We start from the raw sequence: 8,662 nt of genomic DNA on the forward strand, positions 1-8,662 counted from the left end.
GTCAGTCGTGGAGCCTTCGTGGACACCGGTGTGTGGTGCGGCTGCTGATAGGCAAATCGCTTTATGGGAGGACGCTGGTGCACCCTGACTCCAGGCAGTCTGCGCCAGCGGTGCGATGGGATGATGGACAGTGCCTGCTTCACAATCGAACAATTTTTAACACTGTAATTGCGTGTGATGGGTGTTTCATTATTGTATTCCATGCACGATAAGAATAAAAAAGCGATTGATTTAATTACTTCTTTTCGATGTATTTTACAAGACCTTCCGCTTCCCAAACAGCAGAGAATGAGTGAGGGAGATCCAACCGCTGCAAACTGAATTTTTTATAAATAAACAATGTACCCTCTGCTATATAATTGAATTTCCTGTCATGAGATCCTTCCTTTCCAGCACAGAGCCACCAATTGCCAGATGGGGTTGGGAGATTGGGAGAGGAGAGTTGTGGGCTTACCAGAGGGGGGAAGGTTGATTAATTGATCAATTTAATTAAGAAGTCAATCAAATTGAGAGAGTGGGATGGGGTATTTGAATAACTCAGGACTGAAAGTGTACCTGTATCAGTGAGGGGGTGAGGGGTGCTGAAGGTTTCCTGAGGGGTTGGAGGAGGAGGGGGAGGGGTAGGGGGAGGTTTCTCAGAAGGACAGTGGGATCATAATCCTCTTAGCAGAACTATAGGTAGAGAACCTGTCAATCAAAAGAGAATGGCATGTTTGCCCCGAGTGCATACTCGCACAAACAAAATGCATTTGTGTCCTTGTTGCCCCACTACTCATGCTCTACATGTAGTGAACTGTAACTTACACACACTCACAGTTTTTCAATGCAGTATTTGCGTATCAAGTGCACATGCTTGACTAATTAAGGTTTCATAATGATCATCGCCCCTGGTAGCTGAGTAATCAGTGTGACGGAATGTCAGTCCTAAAGGCCCGGGTTCGATTCCCGGCTGGGTCGGAGATTTTCTCCGCTCAGGGACTGGGTGTTGGGTTGTCCTGATCATCATCATTTCATCCCCATCGACGCGAAGTGGCGTCAAATCGAAAGACTTGCACCCAGTGAACAGTCTACCCAACGGGAGGCCCTAGTCACACGACATTTACATTTACTTTATAATGATCATAATAAATGACGAAAAGGTAAGGCATGCAGCACAAAGCTAAGATGTTGCTCTATCGTATGTTATAAATTAAACATCTTTAACGAGTACTTCGCTCATAATCCAGTGAGAAACGTTACATGAAATGAAAAAGAGAAGTAGTCTGTTTTCATTTGAAGATTAATACATATTCTACAAACTAGATCCAGGAGCAGACGCAATGTCATGGAACTGTTGACACAAGCATTCATATTCCTACCGCTGGCGCCTCCACAGGTAATATTAAATTTGACTATGTTTCGTTTAATGGACTATTATGTTATATATTTAATGTTTTCTTCCGCAATGATTTGGTTGTCGTTGGTTCTACCGAGTCTTTCAGCAAAAGTAATAAGAAGTAGTTAGAAATCCGCCATTAATTATGGCGTTAGAGGCCATAGGCTAGTGGCCATAGTGTGCTGACGTGTGGGTCAGAATAACATGGACATAAGGGGATTGCAAGAAAAGGCTAGCTGCACTCAGCAGAAAACTGTTCCACACAGCAGTAATTACTGTTGTAGGTGAGTTGATGTCACCACACCAAGGCAAGTCTCTTGCTATGGGCGATGTGACTAGATGACAGATTCTGGTGAAAAAAAAACGCATCTCAGAGTCTCAATTAACTCCTGCCAGGAGGTAGCAGGTCGAACCCTGAGCACAGCAGTCTCTCTGTGCTGCTACGGTGAACCTGTGTAGGGGATAGGGACCACTCCAGGAGGCATCATCGATGGAGAGGTAGCACGCCACTGACGTCATCACCATCTATGCAACATCGTCTCAACCAGGTGGAAGCTGTCTCCCATATCCCAGAGCCAGCCAGGTTCGACAGAGTGAGGCATAGTTTTTCTTGCTGAACCATGACAAAGATGTAATCGAAGCTGAATAAAACATTCTTTACTGTCAGCCGTTTTTCTTCACTGGAACCTCTGACCCATCACTACCATTAATCAACCCACTCTGTGAAACTGAACTCCTCAGAGTGGTGTCAGGGAGCTGATGTCACCACAGTTAACGCGGACAGTGAGCCCTCCTCTGCAACACAACGTCGAAGCCACAGCCTACAATATCGTCGTGTGGGGCGAGTGAGACTAGATTTGTTCTTTTGTTGTAACGATAGTGGGGCCAAGCATTAGGAGGCTTAATAGTAGTAGGGTTATTTTTGTAAAACCAGAGGACGCAGTGGACTTATTACAATATGAGGTAATTCTAGAGTCGAGCGGTTAGGATCTGTGCATTGTACACAGTGCAATTTCCTTGGACATTTTGCCCCTTGTGCTGAGTCTTAGTAGTTGTTCGCTTTATGTCTAATTATTCTGGGCGCTTGGCTGGATAGTGTAAAGAGTCCAAGTGGCTCATGATTAGGGAAAAGAAGTAGGTCGGTAGCACAGGTAGCCACAGAGTGTTCCATCTGTGTTATTGTTGGATTATTATTTTATGTTTGTTTTATTAATGCTGATTCGTAAAAATGAGTAATCGTGAGACAATGGCAAACTCTGAGACACAATGTGACATCAGGGAGGAAGCTATACAGTGACTGGTAAATGAGGTACCTCAATGAAGGGCGGATAAATTGGTTTCAGATAACAAACTAGTGGAGAAAAATGAGCAGATAGATTTGCTAAAGCCATAGACTCTAGGAGTGGATCTGCCTGTTGCTAACGTCGTTTCTACCTTTTCTGGTAGGTCGTTTGAGGTTGTGTTAGCACTTGTGAAGGATTTCACTTCATCGGCTATCATAGGGGGATGGTCTGATAAGCAGTTATAACAGATAGCAAGGTTATGGTTAACAGGAAAAGCGAAGTCGTTTGTATGGTGCACAGAGGGGCTGTTTAAGGCATATGGGAATTAAAACAAAGATATAGGAAAGAGAGCATTGCACAGTTTTTCCATGTGCAGTTGAGTGCAGTTTCTGAAAGACTAATGAAGCAGTAAAAGCTTCAAGGATAGAATTAGGAAACTTAATGTACATACATACATATGAGTTGACACAGAGTGAGGAGGTAAACGAAGTGTTGTTACAGGAAGCCTATCAATGTGCACTTGATGCTTTCCTGAGAGGCTTATCACAAGAGATGTCTAGAAGGATGCACATTGGGAAGCCTGAAGATCTCCATACAGCAGTTAGATTAGTACTGTAGAATAGGTGTAAGGGACTGGAGAAACGTGTTCACATTGAATGTAAAATGCTTTAATTGTAGGCGTACAGGGCATGTGCAGAGGCAACACTCCAGCCATGGAGGGATGATGAGGATGGAGTGAACCTACAACGATTTATTATAGGTAATGGTGTGGGTGGTCTGGGGATTAAGAAGTACCCTTTAAACTTGAGAGGGAACCCCAGAGCCGCCAGAAGCTGTTCTCAGTAAAGGTAAATGCAGTAAAAACGAATACAGAGGTGCAATGTCTAGTAGTGGGTGGGATAGGTGCTAGGGAATATGACGTTTTATTCGAGCGGTTCTAGGCGCTGCAGTCTGGAGCCGCGCGACCGCTACGGTCGCAGGTTCGAATCCTGCCTCGAGCATGGATGTGTGTGATGTCCTTAGGTTAGTTAGGTTTAAGTAGTTCTAAGTTCTAGGGGACTGATGACCTCCGCAGTTAAGTCCCATAGTGCTCAGAGCCATTTGAACAATTTTTTGACGTTTTATTGGACACAGGAGCACATGTGTTAGTGGCCTCAAGAGAGTTAGTAGGTAGGAGGCGTTGGAACCCTTGACGTTACTAGTAGTGTGAAGTAGGGGATAGTGACTTACAAATATTGGGGTCGGTAATGATGAACTATTTATTTGACACAGCCAAGTTCAGGCAATGTGTGGAACTGGTGTTTCATGTAAGCGAGTGCTACAGCATAATCAGACTTTCTGCATCAATTATGCCATAATTGATCTTCGACGACGTACATTGGAGTTTTGTGGGAAGATTTTCTGGCCAGGGGAAGCTGTCGTCAATGCTGATCTCTCACAAGAAGCATCTAGTGTACAAGACAATCCAGTTAAACCACAACAATGACATTAAGGCTTAATTTGCATGATAGTGTGTTCAGTATCACCAGAAATTCGCTATGGATGAATGTGGAGCCTCACTTACCAAGTGATACACTGTGTATAGAAGAAACACTGGAGGATAGTGAGCATTGGATGCAAAAAGTTGTTTGGTGAGATGTAGTACTGCATGCCTACAAGAGACAGATGGAGCCAAGGTAGTACCCATACATGCGTATAATTTTGGCGCCAAGGAAGTTAAGCTCTTTAAGGGAACACTGTTGGCTACATTGGAGATAATAGATGAGGAAGATTGCTGCATTTAAAGGGGACAGAAAGGAAACCGATGGAGAATCTGCTACTAGAATTTCAAGAACTGTTCTATTTCACAAGGGTTGTTGCCTTCTACACCAGTAAGACAACACAGGATTCCGACAGGGTGTGAAACAACCATGTATCAGAGACTGTACTGAATTCCAATCTCTGCAACCAATTTTGGATAAATTTATTAATCTTTAACTGTCCGACAGTACAGGGTGTTCAAAAAGAATCATCCGATTTGGAACGTCTATATTTCTGAAACTAATAAACATATACAATGAATTTTGGTTTTTGATGAACCGGAAACTCAAAAAGTTAAGGATCTGATAGGTGTTCAATATGCTCCCCCCCCCCCCCCCCCCGGAGATGCACGGCATAAGTCAGTGTGGTATTCAAATTGTTCCCAAACTGCAGCGAGCATGTCTTGAGTTATAGCTTCCACAGTTGCTGTAATGCAAAGTGCAATTCATCCATTGTTGTTGGTAATGAAGGCATATAAACAGAGTCTTTTATAAACTCCCACAAGAAATAATCACATACAGTCAGATCCAGTGACAATGGAGGCTAGTAATGCCAGACTGAATCATCTGGTCCAGTGAGACCGATCCATAATTCAGTAATCCTTTGATTTAAAAATTCCCGAATTTCCAGATGCCAGATGCCAGATGCGGTGCCCCATCTCGTTGGTAAATGAAATTGTTCGAATCAGTGGGAAAAGGAATTCTCAAGCATATCGAGATATTTGCTTCCTGTGATAGTATTATTAGCAAAGAAAAATGGACCATACACCTTTTCCCATTACTTTACTTTACTTTTCCGTGTCCAGATCAAATTTTAGTTGTCCAATAGTTAGCCACCGCTACGGCTTTGTCGTTGGCTTGTAGCAGGTCACTAAAACTGCAGGGCTCCGACAGTAGTCGGCACATGAGCAGATGTGCCTCCTCTTGTACCTCTCCGCATCCGCAAAGAACGTCGTCATCGTTAGTCAGCATTCCCCACTTGCACAGATTAGTTTTGCATCTGGGTACACCAGCTCTCAGCCTATTTAGAGTTCTCCACACTGTATAAGGAAGTTTGTTTCCAGGTGCCATTTGCTCTTTTGGTATTATTTGCAGTGTGGTTTGTTCATTCTTCCATTTATGGACTCTGTTATCTTTTTAAGAACCGTCAAGGATCTTGGTTCTTGCAATAAAGCTATTTCTAGACTTCAGCCTCCGAGCCTGAGTGACGTGCCCATTCAGTGGGTGTCGAGAATCTGTTTCTTTCTTTGTTCTCTCAGCGTCTGCTGCCATCTGCCTTCTGATCTTGGATGGGGCAATTCCAGCAAGTAGGTACAAATTACCTGTTGGTATGGGTCTGAGACAGCCTGTAACAATTCGCATTGTCTCATTTACACTTACATCAACCCGTTTAGCATGTGCAGATGCTTCCCATACTGGCGCTGCATAGTCTGCTGCAGAAACATACAGAGCAAGTGCTGATGTTCTCAGTGCTGATGGTTGAGCTCCCCATTCATAGTTTGTCAGCCTGCGGATGATGTTATTCCTGGAGCAGACTTTAGCCTTGGTGTTTTGGCAATGCTACTTGAAGGAAAGCGTTCTGTCAAGTACAACCCCAAGGTATTAAGGTGTTGGATAGTGCTTTAGCTTCTTACCTTGCCATGTAACGTCGAGCTCAACTCCAGCATCTCTATTGCACAGATGGAAAGCATGAAACTACACAAAACACTTTAAATTTTGGTGAGTCTCTCTCATGCTGTGCAACTTCATGTGGTTGCTCCATACCCCATATTCTCACATTATGACGGTTCACCTTATGATTTAAATGAAATGTTGCCTCGTCACTAAACTCTAAGTGTGGACGAAAACTGTCATCCTCCATCTTGCCAAGAACGAAATTACATAAATCCACATGTTGTTGTATGTCACCTTCAGGAAGAGCTTTCAGTAACTGATTTTTGTATGGTTTCATGAGTGAATGTCGACGCAACACACTCCAGACGGGCAATGGGGGCATGTTGAGGTGTCGAGCTGCATAGGGAATGGATTTCTGTGGACTCTTTGTGAAACTATGGCAGATGCGTTCGACGTCTGTGTCAGACACTCGGGGACGGCCAGCCGATTTGCCTTTGCACAAACAATATGTTTCTCAGAATTGTTCATACCATCATCTAATGCTCTGTGGTGTAGGAGGATCTACATCGTACCTAGTACGAAAGTCACGCTGAACAGTTATTACTGACCCTCACTGCCCAAAACGTAGAACACAAAACGCTTTCTGTTGTCCCGGCACCATTTTTACTTGAATTGAAATGGGCGCACACTGCTGCTACATAGCGGGAACCATGTAAAACTCTTTCCAACAGTCGTTGTTCACCCACATATCTCAAATAACATAATAGTTATGATTTTTTTAATCAGATGATTTTTTAATACACTCTGTCTAATAGAAGAATAGTAGTAGCCACTGCAGGGCAGGAATTGTAATTATATTGAAGAAATCTCTGGGAAATTGGAAGATATATCGATTCTGTTGTAATTACCACAATTTAAACAGTAAAACTACGACAGATGCCTACCCAATTCTGAACATTTCTGAAACGACAGATAATCGTGGGCAATGCCAGTGCTTCTCGAAAATGGACTTGAGGAGCGGATACCATCGGTTCGAAGTAGTTCTGGACGATAGAGTGCTTTCAGCCCCTTGGGGACACTATCGGTATACAAGAATGCCATTTGAGCTAAAAAATGAATCCGCAACATTCCTGCGTTTATTGAATGCAATAATACAAGGACTGAAACTGTGTCAGTGTCTGGTGTATCTTGATAACATAATCATCTTTTTGAGAGATAGATAGGGGCATAAGCAACTACTGATGGGAATGTTCAACAAATTATGGCAGCTCATTTGAAAGCAGGTACTAAGAAATGTCACTTTGCTCTAGAAGAAGTCAACTCTTTAAGCGATGTAATTATTAATGGTGGCGTAAGAACTTCTCTTATATTAGTCCAAGCAATGCAAGATTTTTCAGTATCAGGACCAACCAAGGAGCTATTATAATAGAAAGTTCATGGAGGAGCCTGTGGATATTTGCATGACAATTTATGCAGTTGTTGAAGAAGGGTGTTCAGTTTTGTGGTCGGAGGAATGTCAGGGTTTGTTTGTCGTATCCAGTGAGGTGCCCCTGGGCTTTTGAAAGGAGTTATATTGTTGTGTGAGCTTAAAACCATGTTCCTGTGAGCATTTTGAGCCAGATGGTCAGGATTAAGAACATCCTATTGCCTTTGGATCAAGGCAGTTAAACGGAGTAGAGAAAAATTATTCTACTATAGAGAGAGAGATGCTTAGCTTGGAGTATGGAGTAACATACTTTTAGTGTTATCTGTACAGAAAGATGTTCTAGGCTATGATAGATCATGCGGCTTTGAAGTGGTTAATAGATTTGATGGACCCACACAATAAACTGACGAGATGGGCTTTAAAACTCAGTGAATATGAGAATAAAGTATTCCATAAACCAGAGAAGAAGCATGGAAATACAGACGGTTAAGAAGAAAAATAGCAGTTGTGCAAGGACTGGGTCAGGACCTTGCACAGAGCAGAGACATGGATGTAAACAGTATAGCAAACAAAAGCATTTTACCAAGCATGATAGATTATTGTGCCAGTGGTGTTGAATCAAGAACTACTACGTGAAACGCATGATTACATCCTATCAGGCCTCAGGTGCCTTATGGCTATGAATCAGAGAGTGGTGGAAAAGAAGTGTTGGTAGTACGTCAGAAATGTGCACAGTGTTCAGATTTGAATCAGAAGTACATACTATTGCAGAAGTTGTCAGAAACAACAGAATTGTTTAGGTTCATTGGGATGGATGTGCTAGGACCATTCAACCAAACACCAACAGGTAATCGTTCTGTGCTGACCATAATAGACCATTTTACTCGTTACATCAATATAGTGTTGATGCTCAACCAACAGGCGCTCACAGTCATATATACATTAGTGGATACTGAAATTTGGGGCACACAATTACGGACCAAGAGACAGACTTCATGTCAAACCTGATGAAGGTGTTGTGTCGGTTATTAAAAGTCAAAAAGTTAAGAACTAGTCCATTTCATCCTCAAGCTAATGGAACGACAGAACGAGTTCATCAGATGATTGGGAAGATGCTTAATTATTATGTGAATGCATACCTGTTTGGATTTGGACACTTATTTAT

The sequence above is a fragment of the Schistocerca serialis genome, chromosome 1, assembly GCF_023864345.2.
Source record: "Schistocerca serialis cubense isolate TAMUIC-IGC-003099 chromosome 1, iqSchSeri2.2, whole genome shotgun sequence".
Classification (NCBI taxonomy): domain Eukaryota; kingdom Metazoa; phylum Arthropoda; class Insecta; order Orthoptera; family Acrididae; genus Schistocerca; species Schistocerca serialis.